Genomic DNA, 19,966 nt, shown 5'->3' on the forward strand with positions numbered 1-19,966 from the left:
TAGAACTCTCAACCAGTCGCTGTTAACGTAATGGATAAACAACTGTACTAGGCGTTTTCTGCTAAAGGTTTCGGGATTCTTCTTTGACTGAATTCCATTTTCAGGTTAAGGAAAGTTAATGATTTTATGATGTGGAGTGACATTTTGTTGCTTTATTTAAGTGGCACACTATAGTCACTAAATCATATAATACAATATGATTTCAATATGGTTCAAATATAACGTGTAAGTACTCATATTTTTCATACAACCCGGCCCAACGAGTCTGTGAACTTGGAAGGTGGAAGCTGCAATTTCTCTCATTCCTCACTGGTAGTTCCGAACGAATTCAGATTACCTTGAGGTCTCCAAAGGAAACGTGAGGACGAAGAATTTGACGTAGAGTGAAACAACGTGGAGTTTTCCAGAGACTCCCAAAACGGTTTAGAGAAGTGTATCTCTCGAAAATCCACGTGCTTGAATGGAGAAAATTTTTGAAAAAGTCATAGAGAGACACCTGCATCGGTTTTTGGAGTATGTGAGGCGAATGGAGGAGGATAGCTTACCTAGGAGAATAATGGACTCTGTTATGGGGGTTAAGAGAAGCAAAGGGATGGTTAGATCCAGTTTTTAACAATTTAAAAATAAGACGTACAGGACTAAACAAGGTCAAAAATCTAGTTACAAATACCAGGTGTATGCGTAAGTCTTTTCCGGTTTCACTAAGAGATGGCGCCAGCGAACAGTACGCAGCGCATGAATTTCACACATGCGTCAGTTAGTTCACCTTATATTAACCTAGCAACACAAACAAGTTGAGTTCGCCAAACAGTAATGTCTGTGTTGTATCGTTCAGTGATCATGTCGATGTTTGTGCCTGAAAAAGAATATTTGCGGCACGCATGGCTTTTCTTATTCAATCAACAGGAAAAGGCTGTGGGAAGCCAGAGTTTGCTGGTAGAAACATTTGGTGAACACGATCCATCGATTAGAAGATGTAAGATATGGTTTCGACAATTTAAACGTGGGGATTTTAATGTGAAAAACAGTGCGCACTCTGGTAGACCACGGAAGTGCCAAGAAGAGCAATTGCAGGCGTTACTGGATGCTGACTCAACGCAAACTGAACTCTATCGCCAACAAATTATTAATTTAAATCACGCATTGATCGATAGACGACCGGAATGGGCCAGAAGACACGGCAAAGTGATTTTGTTACACGACAATGCGCCGTCTCACACAGCAAAACCAGTGAAAGACACCTTGAAATCGCCTGGATGGGACATCTTCAGAACCCGCCGTACTGCCCCAACCTGGCGCCACCTGACTGTCGTCTCTTCGCATCGATCTGGCACGCGCTCGCCGAGCAGCACATCAGCAATTTCGAGGGAGTTGGAAAATGGCTCGACGAATGGTTTGCCGGGAAAGACAAGCAGTATTCATAACTTACTTGAAGGATGGGCGAAGTGTGCAGAAGCCGATGGCCAATATTTTGAATAAATAAAAATGAACTTCCCTTGAAAATTAAATGTTTTCTTTACCACAAAAACCGGCAAAAACTTATGCATACACCTAGTAGAAGATTGTGGCGGCATTTAGTAAATTCACAGAGGCTTGCAGACTGAACGCTGAAAGGCATAACGGTCTATAATGAAGAGGTACGTTGGAATGTACACCCATATGTATGTATGTATGTATGTATGTATGTATGTATATATGTATAGGGAGACTTGGAAGCGAGCTGGATAAACGTTTGCGCGATATTCGTCACCCCGCACACCGGTCATGGCATTTACCAGGAAGCTCAAACAATGGTCCGGAAAAGCATGTCTCCGAGAACACGCGGGTTTGATTGGTTCAAATCCTTTCGAGAGGATAGCGATACAGTTGACAACGAGCTGTATGATCATCGATCGCAAAATTCAAACATGCCAACCAATGGCTCACTTCCTCTTCCTCTGAAGATTTTACATCCATTCAAATAGGCTCTCGAGAGGCACTCTTCACTCCTTTGTGCACCTGAGTAATTTCTGATGGCTCAGTATCTTCCTCGATTGGAAATTTGATGATAATGGATTGTCCCACACTGCATGGAACTTTTCTATCCACTAATCTAATCTGTTTTGTGATCAAGGCGCGACTTCCAGCTACCAGGGAGGGAGACGTTGGAGCTCCTCCCTTCCAAGATCACAAACCTGTTGGGCGAGGGTTTTCGACTGAAAAGAAGTCACTCTCTGTCATATTTGAACCACCTTAAATTCTTCTTCTGCCTCCATATTGCTTGGGTTCGGCACTAAATGTGTATTAAGCCCAGTTTTACAACGGGATGCCGGATGTATTTCTTGACGCCGACCCTATGTGGTGGGATATTCTGACGCATGTTTCTGTGGCTGTTGGTGGTGATATGTGATGTATGCAACTGTAAACGAATATATATGATAGTTGCCTAAGAATTAGATTTCACGTAGTGGACGTGGTCTCGGCAGTGACTCTCCTTGTGCACAGGCATCAGTGGACGCCAACCGTTGAATAGAAAATTTCTCATTGAAATTTGCTCACAATGATCTCATCAAACCTCCTACTCATGAGAGTGACGGAGCCTCACTTCCGTTTGACAGAGCAGGGACTCCTCGGCAGCTTGACGAATATTGTAGAATTCAATAGGATAATATTGATATCAATGGGGCTTATGGCAAAGAAAGTATAGCGGGGTAAGTTAGTAGAGATAAAGCACCTGCAAGTGTCAGATGTTGTCGATATTCGGATTATGCTGGACAACGAAGAAGGGGTAGAACTTTATAAGACGTTCGTAACAGTGTCGAAAGGAGAAAGGCATAGTGTGGAGTGGTATTGCTTATTAGAAGACTATGGCACACAACATAGTTTTATTTAGGTATGTAAATGAAAGTATTACGTGGGTAGATTTGATTGTTTCTTGGAAACAATGACTAGAATCTTCTCCGTGCATTCACCATACGAAGGAGAAGATGGGGATGTGGTAGACAAGGTCTATAAAGCACTGAGTGATATAGTAGTCATCGTTTGCAGTAAGGATGAAAAGTACTGAAATACATTATGGGCGCTTTCAGTGCGAATCTACAAACAGAACAAAATGTTATTAGACCCAAATATGGAGAAGATTTATAGAAACTAATAGGAATGATAAGACATTACTGGACCTCTGTGCTAGGCCCAGCAGTTGTTAAGTAATGAATTTATTAGTTTTGTTTTCCTTCGAGCATAAGATATATGAGGGTAAGTATATGGTATCCATAATAAAACTGTCAAAACTGTCTTCGAATGCAGAACATAGGGATATGATTAGGGAAGAGTTTCAAATAAAAGACAGCAAGGAGTTTCGGGATATGGAGGGAGAATGGATAGCACATAGAGATACCGTACTGTATTAAGTACGACGAGGGAATGCTCTGGAGCAACATGGAAAGACGATGGGAAAACGCTCTTGTTATGGTGGAGTGATGAAATTAGGGCAGCTTGTGAAAGTAAATGCTTATGAGGAAGAAATCCTGGGATGATACTGGAAATCATGTCCTCGGACACTCCCGGCACTAAAAGCCATATGCCATTCCATTCCACGGGAAATAATTTGGAAAAGTTAGTTGGAAGCAAGGAAACACTTCAGGTCTGTAATCAATAATTTCAGAAAGACAGATAAGGGAAAATGAACAGAGATACGCATAAATCGAGCTAATTATTCTCGGGTATCACTGGACGAATCGAAGAAATAATTTGAACATTTTTTCATTTGAAGTGAGAGCAATGATATCGAGGATATTACGCTGGAGGGAGTGGAAACTATGATAAATAAATTACCATATCATAAAGCACAAGGCAGAAAGACAGAGCTCGATAGCTGCAGTCGCTTAAGTGCGGCCAGTATCGAGTATTCGGGAGATAGTAGGTTCGAACCCCACTGTCGGCGCCCTGAAAATGGTTTTCCGTGGTTTCTCATTTTCACACCAGGCAAATGCTGGGGCTGTACCTTAATTAAGGCCACGGCCACTTCCTTCCCACTCCTAACCCTTTCCTGTCCCGTCGTCGCCATAAGACCTATCTGTGTCGGTGCGACGTAAAGCAACTAGAAAAAAAAAGAAAAAAAAAGCACAAGGCAGAAAGGAATGAAAGGACTATCATGCAGGAACGGAGAGTTGTCATTAACAGTATTCTGCTATCAGAAGATTTCATCCTTGCTTCACTCTGTATCCAGGACAACCTGACTGTATGGGAGTGAAGGCAAGTTGGACACTGAATATTTTTTCAAAAATCTGAAAGAAAACAGAAAAACGTAAAGTAAAATACACTCGTGTCCTCATCCCGAGGCGGTGCAGCACTTTCTAGACACTTCCGCTAATTGTGGTGATCTGCATGTACAATTTTAATCACATACAAGCCCTTCCGTCATTCTTAAATTTTCTGAAAGTACCGGGAATCGGACCCCGGCTACCGACGACGGCAGCTAATAGTGCTCACCGTTACGCTACGGTATTGAACATACATAAAAGGGGTTTAGAATTATTGCTGGTACGAACAATGCCTGGGGTGCATTCACAACGAGGAGATAAAAGCTAGCTTGGGAGTGAACACGATGGATGGAGCTGAGCGGATCAACCGTCTTCACTGGTGCGGTCGGCCATGGAGAATAAGAGATGTTGACCAAGGTGCAGATGGTCACAGTCGGTTTTTAATGATGTACGTATAAGAGTTTTGGATATAAACGGGGCTATGATGAGTAGCAAAGTGAGTGTTGTGGATACGCTTAATTAATACACAGAGGTTTGCAGACTGGAGGCTGAATTGCATAACAACTTTTAATGAAGATGTGTGTAGTTCTAGCCGTCTGGGCTGTTTGGTTGTAAGCTTATGTTGGGTTAGAACCCCACTTCCGGGAGCCGCAAAGAAATAGGCTATATAGTTCAAGTTTTCCGATTTACACGTAAGGTTTAATTGAGGCCATGACCGTTACCATCCCAGTCCTAGCGCCTTTCAAACCCTCTTTCTTTTCTTTCATAATCCGTTTACCCTCCCGGGTTGGTTTTTCCTTCCCAATCAGCGATGGATCCCACCTCTACCACCTCAGGGGCAGTGCCCTGAGCGTGAGACTTTGGGTTGTGGGATACCAATCAGGAGGAGGCATACAACTGAGGAGGAAGACCAGTACCTCGCCCAGGCGGCCTCACCTGCTATGCTGCGCAGGGGCCTTGTGGGGGGATGGGGAGATCGGAAGGTATAGATAGATAGGAAATATGGAAGGAAGTGGCCGTAGTCTTAAGTTAGGTACCATCCCGGCATTTGCCTAGAGGAGAAGTGAGAAACCACGGATAACCACTTCGAGGGTGGCTGAGGTGGGAATCGAAATCCCCTCTACTCGGTTGACCTCCCGAGACTGAGTGGACTCCGTTCTAGCCCTCGTAACACTTTTTAAATTTCGTGCAAGAACCGGGAATCGAACCTTGGCCTCCGGGGGTGGCAGCTAATTACACTAACCACTACACCACATAACCGGACTCCAATCCCACTGTTATCAAAAACCTGTAGTGAAAGAGCCACGTTAAACCACTAGGAGAAGAAACCTAACATCTTTACTGCAATGATTGTAGAACACATCTAAATTGACCATATGATTGTGCGAAAGTAAATCATAACATAAAACAGCCAGATATATCTTAACAGACCCAAAGCATAGCCGTCAATGCATGAATAATCCGCATCGATTACTTGTTTTTGTGGTCTAAATCCACCTTTCTTCTGCAGTCACAATTCGTTTCACACACAGTTCTGTTTCAGTTCTTAAGATTTTGGGTTTACACACACAGTAAAGACAAATATATTTAAGATTCACTAAATGTTCAGAATCAGTCTCTTTGGTCATTTTAATAACCATTACCGTCTGAGTAGTTAATTTTGATATTAACTTGGATTCATTGTGTACCTTTCCGAAATCCTCCACTGCTGATTGTTGATTGTTCTGCAACACTTTCTCCAAATATTCGACAAGTAATTTTACGCATCTCTAGATCATTTATAGAAGGAATACTAAACATGTAAAAACTAAAACAGTTGACAATCTTGTTCGGGACTACTTAGCTTCTAGTGGTCGCACTTGTCATTAAGAGATGAAATCAAAGATCTCGTTGCAAGCGATCGTATACGCTAAAGTTTTCAACTGTACTAACATGCAGGTAAAATGCAAACGAATACTGCAAAGACATTCCGAGCAATCTGGACAATTTAATAAGCTCACTTTTGTTGAATTCATTCGAAGTAAACAAATTAATTTTCAAAGACTTCACACGGATGGTATCTCAACACTTATTTAACATCAAACAAAAGGGATTTACAGTTAGTACAGCAACCTCACTGAGAAAAGTAAGCGTCCCTGGTTCAGAAACATCAATAAACACATTGCTCTTTGCCAAATTAATGAAAAATTGAATTAATTTAAAAATTAATGCAAAATCGAAATATGTCCCTTTCCGTATGTGCATAATCTGCCCTCTTGGAAAAGGCAGGCATTGGACTTGAACAAGAAGTGGTTAGTTAGTTTAATGTATAGTTGAACTTAGACACACGCTTTAAAATTAAAATAAGTAGAATGGTGCTCAAATCTTACAAGTACACAATTAATGTTTTGATTATGGAGGTCAAAAAAAGTAGAACATGACAGATGAGTTTTGATAGAAATTAATTCAGAAGATGAACTGTTCAAATGTTATTCAAAGGAGAGTGAAATTCATCCTATGTTGTTGGCAAGCGTGATTTTCGTTATAATACCTTCCGTAAATTGATGATTTAAAAAAAACTGGAATTCAGTTTTTAAGCATTTTAGGAATGGAGACAATGAAATTTCCAATTTATTGGCAACGTTTAGTGGCACTCATAAAATTCAAGATTTACAAACTGAAATATATCTGAATGCTCTTGTTTTATAATTCTAATTTCCTCCTGAAATAGGCAATCATAGTAAATGTTATATACAGAGAGCAATCAACCGCTGAAACATTCTTTTGCCTGCTAGTGAAGAAAATGAGCACAAAATCGACTATCCATGCCATAAAAAGTTAAGCCGTAAATTGTGGCAGAAATTGATGTACTCGCTCAAAGAAACTTCGAACATCACTTGGGTGCCGCACAGCCATAAGCGATATTGGAGCCCAGCTCTGGCAGTTCACTGAAAGTACAAGCTTTCCATTTCCCGTAATATATCATATATGATGACCATAATGTGTGACTGAATTATTCAAGGGTATAGTAAGTAGAATAGCTATATTAAGCACATCAACACAGACAAAATATACGTAGTAACAACCACTGCCAAGTTTTGTGAGAGGACTTTTGTAGGTAAGAAATGAAATAATTAACTTTTAACTAGTCGTGCATCTTACATAATGTACTGTTCAGTAGCCTGGGAAGCCAAAATTCATCGCTTCGGAACCATTTCACAGCGATATTCATTTCGTCTCTTCCCTGGATCGGAAGCATGCTGAGTTGATATATTCTACACACTTCCATTTTTAAATCTCAATAGTTTGACACAGTAGTAGAGGGGTCATATGAACGCGCATTCTGTTAACACACCGACAAAAGTAACTCTCTATTCTGCACAGCAATTTCGGTACGTTCCTTTTTAAAACTTATTCTAAAAATAATTTATCTGTGTATAGTGATCAAATGCGAAGATGACACAACAAAAAACCGCATTAGCCCAACAACTGCTTAAAATAACGTCGTACCGATCTCTAAATGTTTCCAAATTTTATTTCCGCTGATTCGCATGGTACCGTAAAGCGAAATAGTCGCAGCTGTCTATAATAACCGCACCACCAGGAGGATACACGTAAGGAATACATTTCATCACAGTGAATGCTCCGTTCATCACATATCAAAGCACACTCACCTGTCAAAGTGAAGAATGCACTGAGTAAGATCAAGGACGGAAACTGCAAGGTTTTGTTTACTCTCGAAGTTGAAGTAGTGGTACTTGACTGGTGGAGAAGATCGCTAATCTCACATTTCTCTTCTATTGGGAGGAAATCTTAAGGAAAAAAGTATACTCCGTGAGAAGAATTCATCAAATAACTACAAGTGAGGCCACGTGGAAAATATGAAAGAAAGGAATTCCTTTCAAATAAAGGAAGGAATACTCAAAACACACATCTCACAAGCTATGAGTTTCTGACAGAATAAAGTCTTCAGGCCTATAAATAAAATTCTGGGAAGAATATTAAAATATGTGTCTCTTTGTTTGTTTGTTTGTTTGTTTGTTTGTTTGCTTGCTTGCTTGCTTGCTTGTTTGTCTGTTTGTGTGTTTGTTTGTTACCTCTGTGTGGAATGTCTGAATCAACTGATAATTCGCATTCATCTCAGGGTAGTTCAAATTAAAATAAAGATTGCATTTTTGTTTTGTTAGTCGAAACAGGAGGTGAGAGGGGATTAGGGGAAGATCGATGTATGTATTTTGCATTACATTATGCATATTGTTTAATCGATATATTCTTACAATACACTGACTGACAGAGCAAATGCAACACCAAGGAGGAGTGGTTCGAAAGGGATGAAATTTGGGGAAAAACAGAGTCGGCACGGAAGAATAATTGATGTTTATTTCAAACCGATATGCAGGTTACACAATGCGCACGGCATCGACTCAGTAGGATGTAGGACCACCGCGAGCGGCGATGCACGCAGAAACACGTCGAGGTACAGAGTCAATAAGAGTGCGGATGGTGTCCTGAGGGATGGTTCTCCATTATCTGTCAACCATTTGCCACAGTTGGTCGTCCGTACGAGGCTGGGGCGGAGTTTGCAAACAGCGTCCAATGAGATCCCACACGTGTTCGATTGGTGAGAGATCCGGAGAGTACGCTGGCCACGGAAGCATCTGTACACCTCGTAGAGCCTGTTGGGAGATGCGAGCAGTGTGTGGGAGGGCATTATCATGCTGAAACAGTGCATTGGGTAGCCCCTGAAGGTACGGGAGTGCCACCGGCCGCAGCACATGCTGCACATAGCGGTGGGCATTTAACGTGCCTTGAATACGCACTAGAGGTGACGTGGAATCATACGCAATAGCGCCCCAAACCATGATGCCGCGTTGTCTAGCGGTAGGGCGCTCCACAGTTACTGCCGGATTTGACCTTTGTCCACGCCGACACCACACTCGTCTGCGGTGACTATCACTGACAGAACAGAAGCGTGACTCATCGGAGAACACGACGTTGCGCCATTCCCTCATCCAAGTCGCTCTAGCCCGGCACCATGCCAGGCGTGCACGTCTATGCTGTGGAGTCAATGGTAGTCTTCTGAGCGGACGCCGGGAGTGCAGGCCTCCTTCAACCAATCGACGGGAAATTGTTCTGGTCGATATTGGAACAGCCAGGGTGTCTTGCACATGCTGAAGAATGGCGGTTGACGTGGCGTGCGGGGCTGCCACCGCTTGGCGGCGGTTGCGCCGATCCTCGCGTGCTGACGTCACTCGGGCTGCGCCTGGACCCCTCGCACGTGCCACATGTCCCTGCGCCAACCATCTTCGCCACAGGCGCTGCACCGTGGACACATCCCTATGGGTATCGGCTGCGATTTGACGAAGCGACCAACCTGCCCTTCTCAGCCCGATCACCATACCCCTCGTAAAGTCGTCTGTCTGCTGGAAATGCCTCCGTTGACGGCGGCCTGGCATTCTTAGCTATACACGTGTCCTGTGGCACACGACAACACGTTCTACAATGACTGTCGGCTGAGAAATCACGGTACGAAGTGGGCCATTCGCCAACGCCGTGTCCCATTTATCGTTCGCTACGTGCGCAGCACAGCGGCGCATTTCACATCATGAGCATACCTCAGTGACGTCAGTCTACCCTGCAATTGGCATAAAGTTCTGACCACTCCTTCTTGGTGTTGCATTTGCTCTGTCAGTCAGTGTATGTGAATAACTTCATAACAGGTACACAACACAAATTTAACAAAGAAGTACTTGTTAACAGACTACAAACTGTATTCACACAGTACCGAATTGCGTAAGGTAGTTGTGTGGTATAGACCATGTATCTTAAAGCTTGCATTCGGGAGATGTTTATTTCGAACTCCACCGTCGGCTACCTGAGGATGGTTTTCATTGGTTTCCTATTTTAACACCAAGCAAATTCCAGAGCAGTCTTTTAATTAAGACCACGGCTGCTCACTTCCCAGTCCTAGTGTCTCCTTCTCCTGTTGTCGCCGAAAACCTATCAATCAATCAATCAATCAATCAATCAATCAATCAATCAATCAATCAATCAATCAATCAATCAATCAATCAATCAATCAATCAATCAATCAATCACCAACATATAGGGCTTTCGCCCAGGTGGCACATTCCCTATCATTTGTTTACCTAGTAGTTTATTAAATGTTTTCAAAGAACTTGGAAATGTATCGAACGTTCCCCGAGATAAATTATTCCAGTTACTTATTCCTCCATTTTTAAATGAATATTTTCCTCAATATCGCCTCTTGAATTTCAACTTTATCTTCATACTCTATTATGACCTTTCCTACGTTCATGCTTATTTGTCCATTAATGTCATCCATTCCTGCATTGACAGCTTGGAACATACTGCTTAGTCTAGCAGCTCGTCTTCTTAGTCCCAAGTCTTCCCAGCACAATATTTGAAACATTTTCGTAATACTACTCTTTTGTTGAAAGTCACAAAGGACAAATCGAGTTGCATTCCTTCGGATCTTTTCCATTCTCATATCAAGTAAATCTAGCGTGGGTCCAGTATACTGGAACGATGTTCTAATTGGGGTTTTACCACAGACTTGAATGCCCTCTGCTTTACATCCTTACTACTACCCTTAAGTAACCTCACAACCATGTGAAGAGATACATATTCTTTCTTTACGACCTCGTTAATGTGATTACCACAATCAACATCTTTCGGCATATTAACACCCAGGTACTAATCCCATCAACACAGTAATTGAAACTGACAGGACTTCTCCGCTCTGTGAAACTTGAACAGGAAGTATCATCCTACTTATCATCATACCATTGTCTGCTGGGCATCTCCCAACATTGTCGAGATCTCCTTGTAGTCCCTCACAAACGTGTAACTTATTTACTAATCTATACAGGATAGCATCACCTGCAAATAGCCTTATATGTGATTCCAGTTTTTTGCCCGAATAATTTATATACATAAGAAAACATAAGGCCAAATAATATTGCCCCGTGGGACCCACCTATTAATCATTACGGGATCACCTACTCTAATTCTCTGAGTTCTACTTCTAGAAATTTAGCCACCCATTCAGCCACACTTGTGTCTAGTCCAACAGGCTTCTTTGGCGTCAGTGGTCTTCCATGATCCATCCTATCGAAATTCTTGGATAGCTCAATAGTTATACAGCCCATTTGACCTCCTGTATCAAATGTATCTGATAGGCCTATATCTTGACGGAATCCAACAACTTGAGCCCCAGTGGAATAACGTATCATAAAAAAAACCGAACTACATTCTATAAAAACAATTAGTAATCATGCATACGTCTCTAATATCATTAGAAAGATTGCTTTCCCAGAGTTTAAATACGGTGCCTGTAAAGCTGACTGGTAGGTAATTATTACTCGCTTTATTTGTATCACCTTTTCCCTTGTATACTCCATGCATTAGGTATCGCTCCTTTCTGCAATCTGGAATCAATTAAGTATTTCAAATATGGCAATATATCCCAACACATTGCCTTCAGCATATCCCCAGATATATTATCGATCCCAGGTACTATCCAAGCCTTCAAATGTTGTCTCTTCTTTTTTGTTGTAAATATCTGCATTATCATACACAACTTCTAGTAATTCGCCAGTATTAATTAACTCGTATACCTGAATGCTTCTGCCTTCTGTAATTCGTTACAGACACACTCCCCTTCTCCATTACCGGTAATGATCTCTGAAATATCCTTCCTGGACTCTGTTTTTGCTTTAAAGTATCCATACATATCCTTTCATTGTTCCTTAAAATTCATATGGCTGCCAGTTGTTTGCTATCATTTTACTCATAGCTGTATGTTTTTGAAAAAAATTAATTTCATAGTAAATTCCTTAAATTCTACTTAATCCCTCAACCATTCCTAATGCATTTCTTTCTAACATTTACCTCCTTCTCAATTTCTTTATTTCCCTGTTGTAATGCATTGGGTCATTGCCACCTCCTAATGTAAATACCTTTTCTTACACTCTTCAACAATTGCTTTAAACCCATCCCATAGGCTATTTATGTTTTTATTTACCATCTTCCGCTGCTCATTACCGCTTTACAAAATCTCCCCTATGCCTCTGTTATTAGCCATATGTTAACGCCAAATGTCCTACTTTTACAATTTTCTTTTCTATATCATTTATGCTATCAGTCACTTGAATTTCGCTATATAACTCATCTGGTTTTATCAGCACGACGTCTAGAATATTTTCCCCTCTAGTTAGTTCCATCACTTTCTGATTCAGCTATCCTTCCCATATTAACTTATTCACTATTTGTTGGTCATGATTTTTGTCATTCGCATTGCCTTCCCAGTTAACACTTGGTAAATTGAGATCACCCGCTACAACGTTCCTTTCTGTGTCGTTTCCCACGTAGCTATTTATCTTATCAGATAATTCCTCATCAGAGTCAGAGCCAGCCTTGCGAGTTCTGTATACTCTAAAAATATTATTTTGCTTATTATCTTTAGAGATAAGATTTACACCTAGTATTGCATATTTCTCCCCTAAACTTTTTTCAACTTTCACCGGTATGAATACTCCCCCTCCTATCGTTTCCACCCTGTCTCTACGATAAACACTCCAGTTCTGTGGAAATTGATGAATCCATTGTATAATTTTAAATTCCTACTGCAATAACCAATTTGCTTAATGTCGCACCGGCACAGATAGGTTTTACAGCGACGATGACCTAGGAGTTGGAAGGAAGGGGCTGTGGTCTTAATTGAGGTACATTCCCACCTGGTGTGAGAATAGAAAGCCACGGAAAACAATCTTCAGGGCTTCCGACAAATGGGATTCGAACCTACTATCTTCCGGATGCAAGCTCACAGCTATTACAATAGCTGGTAATTATATACCTGTTAAATTACTTAATTCTATGTCTTTCCTTAGAGTATTTCTAGAATTGTATGCCATACTTACCCGATTCCTGCTTCCTGTATCGTCATCAACGCCCCCCAGCCCACCCCATTTCCATTAATATACCTTCTTATAAATCTTCTAAACAAACCCTTTAACATACATGAACCAGTGCGGTTCACTTAAAGGCCATCTGAACGAAGATCGCTACCATATCTCCTACCCACGCATGAGGACCTACAAATCGCACTCCCAATTTCCCACATGCCCACTCCAGAGTCTCATTCAAATCCACAAACACACTCCAGTCAGTAACCCACCTACACAGTACCCCACTGATAACCGTCTGTGTTTCCTTAAACTCCTTCCACCGGGCGAGTTGGCCGTGCGCGTAGAGGCGCGCGGCTGTGAGCTTGCATCCGGGAGATAGTAGGTTCGAATCCCACTATCGGCAGCCCTGAAGATGGTTTTCCGTGGTTTCCCATTTTCACACCAGGCAAATGCCGGGGCTGTACCTTAATTAAGGCCACGGCCGCTTCCTTCCAACTCCTAGGCCTTTCCTATCCCATCGTCGCCATAAGACCTATCTGTGCCGGTGAGACGTAAAGCCCCTAGCAAAAAAAAACTCCTTCCGTGCTGGCGTAACCGGATCCCACACATCCTCATCTGCGATAGTACCTATTTCTTCTTGTTGGTGCCTATGAGCAAAATTACGATCTTCTCTTACTCTTCTCTTTCCCTTCTACTTTCCTCAACAAATGTCTATCCTAATTCTTGGATAACACTTTATCCTGATTCACTTTCATCTACACACTTTCCCCACATGTCTAACAATTGAGTCACTCATAACCAGACACTCAACAACACCCACTCCATTTAATCCCATCCTCGCCTTGTTTCCCTTAACATCCCTGACGCCTGCTGAACCTAATTTGTCCTTCCTTTTCTTCCTCTCACTACCCTAGTCCACAGCTCTCTTCCTATTCTCTACGTTTCCTTTCCCTACCGTCCCCTTTCCTCTTGCCCCGCCCCTCCTCTGTAACATTTCCCTGATTCTGCTGTCCTAACTGCAGTGACTCATATCCATTCCTCACCGATACCCCTCCTTTGCTACTCCCTGAGGAAAGCCATTAGCCCTAATTTCCCTTCCCTTTGAAACAATGGCCAACCTCTCTTCCACAAATTCTCAAATTCCTTCCCCTCCCTCTTGCCTACATACCGTATCCTGAACATTGATTGAGGGAGACCTACCTTCATTCCTGCCCCCCCAATTAGAAGGCTAATTATCCCCCTTAAACTCGATATCCCTTCCCTCATCTACCTTAAATCCCACTCACACTTATTGTCCTTACATCTGCCTCCCTCAGTCATCCTTTTATCTCTTCAAAGGAATGTTAATGAAAATATCAATATACTGTATAATAAATTTGCGTACTCAATGAAGGGGAAGGAAATATTGCATACTACACAAAGATTTCACGACGATAAGGCTTGCAAAACATTAACTAATAAAATAACTACGCTACAATTATTCTGAGACCTATCCTAATTATAACATACTAGGAATAACGGGCTAACTATAGAAGTGTGTAGTTGCACTATATATATATTAACATGTCCTGACTGACTGACTGACTGACTGACTGACTGACTGACTGACTGACTGACTGACTGACTGACTAACTGACTGACTGACTGACTAACTGACTGACTGACTGACGGACTGACAAATTCATCACCGCCGAGCCAAAACTACTGGACATAAAGAAATGAAATTTTCGGGACAGGTGCTTAGTAAGGGAATTTTGGATATTCCATCGCTAATGGGGTGAAAATGAGGGTGAACTTTTCAAATGAGTGTACCTGTATCTAAAAAACTTATCAGTTGAATGACGTGAAAATTGGTATTTTTAATTTCTTTTAAAAATAAAGTAACACGCATCTTTTGTTTTCGGAAAAGTCACTTAAGGGAGGGGGCTGTAGAAAGAACTGTAAAAGGGGTTGAATTCTTTTTATGAGGATACTTATGTGATGACAAGAAAATGCATTTATATGAAACTAAATGAATTACGAAGTTATAATTTCAAATGATATCCTGTGTTAAATAACAGAAGGTTTGAAACAAATTTAAGCCCTCAGAGAGTTAAATGGAGGTTGTTGTTGTTGTTGTTGTTTGAGTCATCAGTCCATAGACTGGTTTGATGCAGCTCTCCATGCCACCCTATCCTGTGCTAAACTTTTCATTTCTACGTAACTATTGCATCCTACATCTGCTCTAATCTGCTTGTCATATTCATACCTTGGTCTACCCCTACCGTTCTTGCCACCTACACTTCCTTCAAAAACCAACTGAACAAGTCCGGGTTGTCTTAAGATGTGTCCTATCATTCTATCTCTTATTCTAGTCAAATTTAGCCAAATCGATCTCCTCTCACCAATTCGATTCAGTATCTCTTCATTCGTGATTCGATCTATCCATCTCACCTTCAGCATTCTTCTGTAACACCACATTTCAAAAGCTTCTATTCTCTTTCTTTCTGAGCTAGTTATCGTCCATGTTTCACTTCCATACAATGCCACGCTCCACACGAAAGTCTTCAAAAACACCTTTCTAATTCCAATATCAATGTTTGAAGTGAGCAAATTTCTTTTCTTAAGAAAGCTCTTCCTTGCTTGTGCTAGTCTGCATTTTATGTCCTCTTTACTTCTGCCATCATTAGTTATTTTACTACCCAAGTAACAATATTCATTTACTTCCTTTAAGACTTCATTTCCTAATTTAATATTTCCTGCATCACCTGCCTTCGTTCGACTGCACTCCATTACTTTTGTTTTGGACTTATTTATTTTCATCTTGTACTCCTTACCCAAGACTTCATCCATACCATTCAGCAACTTCTCGAGATCTTCTGCAGTCTCAGATAAAATAACAATATCATCGGCAAATCTCAAGGTTTTTATTTCCTCTCCTTGGACTGTGATTCCCTTTCCAAATTTCTCCTTGATTTCCTTTACTGCCTGTTCTATGTAAACATTGAAAAGGAGAGGGGACAAACTTAAGCCTTGCCTCACTCCTTTCTGGATTGCTGCTTCTTTTTCAAAGCCCTCGATTCTTATCACTAGAGACTGATTTTTATACAGATTGTAGATAATTCTTCGTTCTCGGTATCTGATCCCTATCATCTTCAGAATCATAAATAGCTTGGTCCAATCAACATTATCGAATGCCTTTTCTAGATCTACGAATGCCATGTACGTGGGCTTGTCCTTCTTGATTCGATCCTCTAAGATCAGACGTAAAGTCGGGATTGCTTCACGTGTTCCTACATTTCTTCTGAAGCCAAATTGATCTTCTCCCAACTCAGCTTCAACTTGTTTTTCCATTCTTCTGTAAATAATACGTGTTAAAATTTTGCAGGCATGAGATACTAAACTAATGGTGCGGTAGATTTCACACCTGTCAGCACCGGCTTTCTTATGAATAGGTATAACAACATTCTGCCGAAAATCGGATGGGACTTCTCCTGTCTCATACATCTTGCACACTAAATGAAATAACCTTGCCATGCTGGTTTCTCTTAAGGCAGTCAGTAATTCAGAGGGAATGTCATCAATTCCAGGTGCCCTGTTCCTATTTAGGTCACTCACAGCTCTGTCAAACTCTGACCTCAAAATTGGGTCTCCCATTTCTTCAGCATCAACAGCCTCTTCATGTTCTAGAACCAAATTATCTACATCTTTACCTTTATACAACTGTTGGATATGCTCCTGCCATCTTTCTGCTTTTTCTTCTTTCCCTAGAAGTGGCTTTCCATCTGAGCTCTTAATATTCATACACCTAGATTTCCTTTCTCCAAAGGTTTCCTTGATTTTCCTGTATGCAGCATCTACCTTTCCCAGGACCATACAGCCTTCGACATCCTTGCACTTCTCCTTCAGCCATTCTTCCTTAGCTACCTTGCACTTTCTATCCACTTGATTCTTTAATCGCCTGTATTCTTTTCTGTCCTCTTCGTTTCTAGCATTCTTGTATTTTCGTCGTTCATCAGTCAGGTCTAGTATCTCCTGAGTTATCCACTGATTCTTAGTTGATCTTTTCTTCCTTCCTAACATTTCTTCAGCAGCCCTGCTGACTTCATTTTTCATGACTCTCCACTCTTCCTCTAAAGTGTTTCCTTCAGCCTTTTCATTTAGTCCTTGTGCAACATGTTCCTTGAAACAATCCCTCACACTCTTTTCTTTCAACTTGTCTAGATCCCATATTTTTGCATTCTTTCCTTTCTTCAATTTCTTCAACTTTAGATGGCATTTCATGACCAACAAGTTGTGGTCAGAGTCCACGTCTGCTCCTGGGAAGGTTTTGCAGTCCAACACCTGGTTTCTGAATCTCTGCCTAATCATAATGAAGTCTATTTGATACCTTCCAGTGTCTCCAGGTCTCGTCCACATATACAGCCGTCGTTTGTGGTGTTTGAACCAAGTATTGGCAAGGACTAAATTATGATCAGTGCAGAATTCAACCAGCCGACTTCCTCTTTCGTTCCTTTGTCCCAATCCAAATTCTCCTACTGTACTACCTTCTCTTCCTTGGCCTACCACTGCATTCCAGTCTCCCATCACAATTAGATTCTCGTCACCTTTTACATATTGTATTAAATCTTCTATCTCCTCATATATTCTTTCGATTTCATCATCATCCGCTGAACTAGTAGGCATATAGACCTGCACGACTGTGGTGGGCATTGGTTTGGTGTCTATTTTGACGACAATAATTCTTTCACTATGCTGGTCGTAGTAGCTCACCCGCTGCCCTCTTTTCTTATTCATTATTAAAGCAACTCCTGCATTTACCCTGTTTGATTTTGTATTGATAATTCTTTAGTCACCTGACCAAAAATCTTGTTCTTCCTGCCAACGTACTTCACTTATACCAACTACATCTAACTTTAGCCTATCCATCTCCCTTTTCAGATTCTCTAACCTACCACAACGATTCAAACTTCTAACATTCCACGCTCCGACTCGCAGAATGTCAGTATCCATCTTCCTGATGATCGCCCCCTCTCGTGTAGTCCCCACCCGGAGATCCGAATGGGGGACTAGTTTACCTCCGGAATATTTTACCCGGGAGGAAGCCATCATCAGTAAATCATTCATACAGAGGGAGCTGCATGTCCTCGGGAGGTAGTTACGGCTGTAGTTTCCCGTTGCTTTCAGCCGTGTAGCAGTATCAACACAGCTAAGCCATGCTGAGTATTATTACAAGGCCGTATCAGTCAATCATCTAGACTGCCGCCCTTGCAACTACCGAAAGGCTGCTACCCCCCTTTCGATGAACCATTCGTTAGTCTGGTCTCTCAACAGATACCCATCCGATATGGTTGCACCTGCGGCTCGGCTATCTGCATCATTGGGACACGCAAGCCTCCCCACCGCGGCAAGGTCACATGGTTCGCAGAGGAGGAAATGGAGGTTAAAACCCGAAAATAAATATATTCATATCTTTCTTCGAAACGGCTTAACGTGCGAAGACATCATTCTAAAATAGCGGTATATATTTTAAATCCTAGGTGTGAAATAGGAAATATTTTTAAACGTTCCACCCCTAAAGTGTTAAATGAAGTTAACTCCGGTAACACAATTCTTCATCCCTCCAGAACCGTTCGACATACAAATTTTTAATTTTAAGGGAAGGGTTTTCTTTTATGCCCTTGATGTAAAATATCGTACACTTCAAAATATTTCTCCCCTAAGGGGTTTAGATGGTGGTTGACTCTCAAAAGCACAATATCCATTCTTCCGAAATCGTTTTTGGCACGAACTTATATATTTTTGACGGATGTCTTCTACAGTGGCGTGCACTGAACCCCATCTACTCCAAAGCTGCTGGGATAAAGAACTTTGTATTAACATTTTCTATGCCAGTAGCCAGTAATCGGGATATAGTGGGTTCGAACCCCACTGTTGGCAGCCCTGAAGATGTTTTTCCGTGGTTTCCTATTTTCACACCAGGCAAATGCTGGGGCTGTACCTTAATTAAGGCCATGGCTACTTCTTCCCCATTCCTAGGCCTTTCGTATCCCATCGTCACCATAAGACATATCTGTGTCGATGCGACGTAAAGCAAATAGCAAAAAAAACTAATTATTCCTTAGAACGCTTTTTATAATGTTTAAAAATTGCGAACATGTAAGCCAAGCTAAGTACAGCTGTCTAGACAATCCGCTAGCACTACCGCAGTTCAGCTTCTCCAGCGAGCTGGTTTTTTTTGCCGGCGCGATAGAGGGGTACCCCCCAGCGTAATTTAAGGTCGCTTGGGTGACGCATGCACTTGAAGCTCCCTCGAAGCTGAGCTGTGCCCCATCGCCCGCCAGCAGTTTATGGCGACAGGCCAGCTAGCTTAGGTAAGGGGTGTTATTTTTAATACTTGACACTCGAAGTCTTCAGCGCCACACACTAGAGACTGCAAGAAAGATATAAACATCTTAACAGTATAGCCATTTGCACATCGATTGCTAATAAAAATAGAGCCAGTATATGAAATCAATTGTAATATAGAAGAATGTGTTTTAGTCTTGGGTTTCTGCATGTATACAGTTTATTCGAGCAATTCAATCATTGCACGTGTAGAGTATGTGTTCCGATAGCCGTAGAAAATGTTTTTAGGTTGCACAGCATGAACACAGATTGAAGCGTGATGGTGGTATATAGTGAATTTTTGTGGTGTTCCACTTGGATTTAAGGTGAAGGTTTCGCGAGTTCTGTGGCATTCCTCATGAATATAACGTGTGTTATATGTCGTGAAAAATATTTTCCCTCGTTTGTCGTTGATGCACGTACACTCACTATGCGAGTGAAACTATAAAA

Source organism: Anabrus simplex, chromosome 2, assembly GCF_040414725.1.
Source record: "Anabrus simplex isolate iqAnaSimp1 chromosome 2, ASM4041472v1, whole genome shotgun sequence".
In the NCBI taxonomy this organism is placed as follows: domain Eukaryota; kingdom Metazoa; phylum Arthropoda; class Insecta; order Orthoptera; family Tettigoniidae; genus Anabrus; species Anabrus simplex.